The sequence below is a fragment of the Vicia villosa genome, unplaced genomic scaffold, assembly GCF_029867415.1.
Source record: "Vicia villosa cultivar HV-30 ecotype Madison, WI unplaced genomic scaffold, Vvil1.0 ctg.000048F_1_1, whole genome shotgun sequence".
NCBI classification, from domain to species: Eukaryota; Viridiplantae; Streptophyta; class Magnoliopsida; order Fabales; family Fabaceae; genus Vicia; species Vicia villosa.
In genome coordinates, this window is record NW_026704980.1 from 1,181,477 (window position 1) to 1,186,987 (window position 5,511).

Here is a 5,511-nt window from a genome sequence, read left to right on the forward strand (position 1 = left end):
GGAAAATATTCACACAAAAAGAAGTCTCACAATGAGATTCTTCTAGAGTATGATCTAGTGAGATCTAAACCTATATTTTCATGAAGCTTGAGAAAACTGATGAGAGTTTTTCCTTTCGCAAACACTATTCATCCTTGATTCAACCTTGTGAAAAACTTCTTAGAATGTTGATATTATGAGATCTAACTTGTGTTGCATGATATTCTTTAGATACCTTCATCATTTTCAACCTTGTACCAAGAAACCATTGTTGCGGTGTCCAACTCTAAAGTTTGAGTGTTAATGGTAGATCCAAGGTACATTAGGGAGGCTTTTTTTTAAGTTTTATTTTGTGTATAAGGAAAAAGAATCATTTTGTGTTTATGGTATCCATTTGTGAACATCCAACTAGAGAAGAGTCTCTATATATTCCATGAAAGACTTAGGTGGAACTAAGTAAAGGTTATCTCATGATGAAGTTTAGAGTTTTCAAATCATTCTTAAGTAGATCAATCGCTCAGACAAGGAACCAGTAGGGTCGTGTAAAGGTTGATGAGAAACGAAAGCTAAAAGCAGGATTATAATGTTAAGCAAGATCGTTGGATCAAGATCATTAAAGATTTTGAATGCTTGCAGTTTGAGTAATCTACTTCAACAGAAGAAAAATTCAATCTAGATCTATGTTGGCTAAAGCAGTTGGCTTATAGTGTTCCGATTATTGATTATATGTTGTACCAAAATACTTGTACAATAACTTTGTAAATAATGGAAGACCTTACCATTTTTAATGGTAAAACTATTGAAGAGTTGACTAAGCTCTAATGAGGACGAATGAGTTGAACCACTATAAATTTGGCGTACATTTTTCTTCTTCTACCTATTTTACAAGAATGATATTCCTCACATACCTCACACCCTAATATGGAAACTTAATCCAACCAACTATGAATGTCACGATAGGTTGAAGATGAAGATATTTTGTTTACAAAACTCAAAACAAGTTTCTAAATCCTTTTGGAAAGTTGATAGAAAATGTGCGTTGTAAGTTTTAAATCATAAAGTGGATGTGTGTGTTATGAACATTGTGAAAGAGATATTAGAAAACGATTCATATATGTGTTTGAAATCTAGCACAAAAATAAGAGAAAGTTGATATTTGATTTGATTCACAAGCGAGAAGTATGAGTCGAGTCAAGAGAGTGAATGATTTTCATCAAGATCCAAGAAGTAAGAAAATTTTCTCCCATGATTCGAATCAAATCATTTTATGATTCAAGACATGTGATTCAATTCATCAAAATCTTTTATTCGAATAAGAATCATAGAACAAAAAGCAAAATCTGATTTTTTTTGTGTTTGATTCGAGTCAAGCATATATGTGATTCAAATAAAACCTCTTTGATTCGATTCATAGATTATTGTGATTCAAATCAAATAGACATAATAAGCAAATCATACTTTTCTGCAATGAGTTTGATTCAAGTCAGGAACTTTTATGATTCGAATCAGACTCGCAAAAGCAAGTTCTTAGCTTTATTGCACACTTTGAGTTGAATCATGTCAATTATTGAACATGTGACTCAATGAACAAGAGGGGTGAAATTTTGGAGGTTTGAAACTGATCTTTTAAAACAAAATTATTTTCTAAATCAGAGTTTAAAAATATTTTATAAAAAACATTTGAATATGTAGCAGAAAATCAAGGTAAAAAATTAAGTGGAAAGTAAAAGAGTTAGGGGAAGAGAGAACGACACCGGAAATTTATAGAGGTTCGGTCTAAAGAAGTACTTACTCATCTCCCCAAGAACTGATCTTGAGAGGATCCGATAATAATTGAGAGCTTTTCGAAAGTTAAGCCCATGAAACCCCCCCCCCCTTATACAAGGAAATGAATTTTCACGGTAACTTCCAACCAAATAACAAGCTGAGGAATGAAGCGTATTGGGTGAGAATATGGACATTAAACGATCTAGAGGGGTGAATATGCCTCCTAACTAAAAATTCCTTTGACAAATAGTTTGAAAAAATTGCAATCAGAGTTTCAAAAAGAAAAGTGATTTTGCATGGTCGAAGCAAATTTAGCATAAAAGAGATTATGCTTATCGATTGGAATTGTTATATGACAACTTAAACAATTCAAAGCTTAAATAGGATTGATACACAATTATGACCAAAACTATACAAACTAACAATGTATTTCTAAATTGCTAAATTACATGAAAAGTGTGACTTAAAAACAATTATACACAATGGATTTTACAACCACAGTTTTCAGGTTTAACCGACAACAAGACAAAATTGAATTACCAATTCTAACAAAACATACACCTTTAAAATTAATATCTACCAAAAGAAATCCTAATGGCATGCAATTCTATAAAGCAATAAAAGCAACTTAATAATGCAATTAACTACGCAAATAAAATAAGAGAGAGAGGAGAATACACTAGGATTTTTAGTGGTTTGGCATGTTTATCCCCTGTAACACCCGAGGGCGGAGAGTGGTCTCCGGCGTACAAGGCATGACAATGAGCGGCTCCTAGAAGGTTTTAGGCAAAAATTGAATTCACATTGGAATGAGAGAGATCTTGAGGCTGAGCAGGTATGGGACTCTATGGTTGAAAGGAAGGCTTATAAGGATTTATTAATACTACATATACCAACAAGATGCATCTTATTATTGGTAGCCTAACAAATAAGAACTTCATTGTTAAGTGTGCTTGACTTAGAGAAGTATTTGGATGGATGGTCTTCTAGAAAGTTTTTTTGGAAAGCATAAGAATAAGGACAAAGCATCCTGAAAAGACTCGAGTTGGTTTGTGGAGTCAGTCGGTAATCGCAAAAATAGTTTGGGGCATTATAAATGTTATCATAGCAGACCTCTCCCAGTATGATGTGATTCAGGGATAACAAAGTTGAAGCTGGTGGACATGTAACACCCGAGGCCGACGAGGGAGGAGAGTGGTCGATATTGCACAATGCATGACAATGAGCGGCTCCTAGCACCTTCTAGGAAAAACCCGAATTCACATCAGAATGAAAGGGATCATGAGGTTGTGCATGTGTGGGATTCCATGGTTAAAGGAAATCTTTTATAAGAATTGATTGATACTACCTATACAAATAAGATGCATCTTCTTTTAGTAGTCTAACAAAATAAGAACTCCATAGTTAAGCTTGCTTGACTTGGAGTTGTATTTGGATGGGTGACCTTCTAAAAAGTTTCTCAAAAAGTGTGTGAATGAGGACAAAGCATGCTGAAAAGACTCATGTTAGTTTGTGGGGTCAATGGGTAATCCTAAAAGTAGAATATGGCATTACATCCTTGCTCTATGGTTAATCCACACTCCAATGGTTTCCGATTGAAAATTTGTTAGTCTTCCAATATGATTTATAATAAAATTACGAGAGTTCGTACAATCACAATATCCAAAATAAATGTTGAAAAATAAATTTCTTCTTTTTAGATCTTTGAATTGTACACAGCCTACAAACTAAATTATATGTGAAGTTTTTACTCGAATTCGCTTCTTGAATCTTCCAGCTCAAACAATCTGCTCCTGAGTTTCTGTCTGCAACAATCGTTAATCGATTCCACTGGTATATCAAGCATTGGTCTGTTTGAAGATTCACAATAAATCTTACCTCATTTGTAGGCTTCCATACAGCATTACCAGGGTCAACCTGGAGAGAAGAATCTCCTTCTTTTCTATTGGAATTGTCAGAACTAGTTACAATACCACACACCCTTGTGAACTTCAGAAATCTTAACCAAATCTTCAAAGAAACATTAAATTCAAAAATGAATCTCCTCAACAATCACAAATCTTCAAATATGAGATTCAGATCCATGCAACAGTGGAAAAAGAGTGAGGTAGAAGATGAAAGAAATTATTTGCAAGTTTTCACAAAACATCCAAAACTCTTATGAAAAATGAAAGAATTAGTGGTTTTTGAGTTTTCATATCAATAATGGAAGTATGTGTTTTCTAACATTGTGAATGATTTGAGAGAGAAAATGATTTATAAGTGTTGGAGATTAAACACAAAAGGTAGTGAAAAATAATGCTTGATTTGAGTCAAGTGAGAAAGTAATTTGGAACAAGATCTACACTTATGAGAAACCCATTTTTGACATGATTCGAGTCAAGGAAAAGTTGTGATTTGAGTTATGCATGTCTTGATTCAAGTCAAGAACAAGCTATGATTCGACTCAAACAAGGCAGGGGCAAACCAACATTTCATGATTCGACTCATGAACAAGTTGTAATTCGAGTCACAGGGTTCATGATTTGAATCATGCATAAACTATGATTTGACTTAGAGAATTTTGATTTCCCCTTATTTGCTTTGATTTGACTCACTGGTTGTATGATTTGAATCACACACCTAAAATCTAAAAAAAATACAATTTGAAGTTGTTTTGAGATTTCACTTATATCCTAACTTGAACTAATCTTAAATATGGTTCTTGATCAAAATAACTCGACTAATTGAATAAAAGCATAATGCTCTTACTCAAACACAAACACTTTGAATTGTGCATGCTAAAAAACTGAATAAAACTCGATCCAAAAATGTGAAGTTGAAGAAGAGACTCAATAATATAAACTAAAACCAAAACAAAGCTTAAAGGACAAGCAACAAAATCATATAGCAGAGACATGCATAGTCTCTCCATTAATGTATTAGAGACATCCAACTTCAATCTCTCTCTCTTTTTTTTTGGTAAGCTTTTCTTGGAATCAAGTCGACTTCAAGCAAAAGTAAAGTGTGATCAATACTTTAGTTCAATTGTTTTTTCTCCCCATAAAACATTGCATAAAACACAACAACATAAAACACATAAAACAAATATAGATTCACATTACAACTTCTCCCCCTTGGACAAGATCAAAAAGAGATAGATGCTAATGAGACTAAACGCAAAATAACTAGCAACACACGCGATATTCCAGAGAAATAAATGAGCTATACATAACTAAGAATAATACATGACATCAAAGATCAAATACATAATATGAATATAGACATGTTAAATGCAACAAATACTTGATTAGACATATATGCAACCTCACAACAACAAATAACAACGTGATTTAAATTACTATGAATGGAAGATTAAATAGTATATGAACAAACCTAGTAATGTTCTAATGCACATAATTAACATGATGTATTTAAAAAGATTTTAAATGCACAGATGAACAATCATTCAACGGCTTAAAAATGAATGAATGAAATTAAAAATATAAGAAGTAAACAAATGAACAGATATAGAACAAAAATACACACAGTGATATAAAATGATATGAGATTTGTAGAAACATACCAATAAAATCTCCATCTTGGATATTTTACCATTTGATTATGTCAATGTGTAAGTTTATTTTTATTGAGCTTGAGTTGGTTTACACATTCTCAACTTAAAATCTAACTCATTCTTTGATAACAATTTAGAGTTTAAAAATTAGGATTTTCAAAATTACTAAATCATTTAAGAAAAAATCCCATTCATTATTTCTATGTTAG